Here is a 301-nt window from a genome sequence, read left to right on the forward strand (position 1 = left end):
AGCTTTTGGAAAATCAAAGAAAATCAATATAGGGAATATTCCCTTTCCTTTTCTTTCCAACAGACAAAAGGAAATTCGCCAAGATGCTTTTCCACTGCAAGAATATTCCTGTAGTAAATATCTAGAAGAATACTCCTCCTCTGCTCCTTTCTGCCGCTCCTTTCCTGTTCTGGCAAATCTCGCGCGGACCTTCCTTTCTTGCAGCGAATCGGAGTCCTCTGCGGACAAACCTGCGATGCCTAGCAGCGAATCAGACCTTCCCTCTGCGCGCAAACCTGCGATGCCTCCTGCACAAAGCTTT

The sequence above is a fragment of the Phalaenopsis equestris genome, unplaced genomic scaffold (genome assembly GCF_001263595.1).
Source record: "Phalaenopsis equestris unplaced genomic scaffold, ASM126359v1 Scaffold000670, whole genome shotgun sequence".
NCBI classification, from domain to species: domain Eukaryota; kingdom Viridiplantae; phylum Streptophyta; class Magnoliopsida; order Asparagales; family Orchidaceae; genus Phalaenopsis; species Phalaenopsis equestris.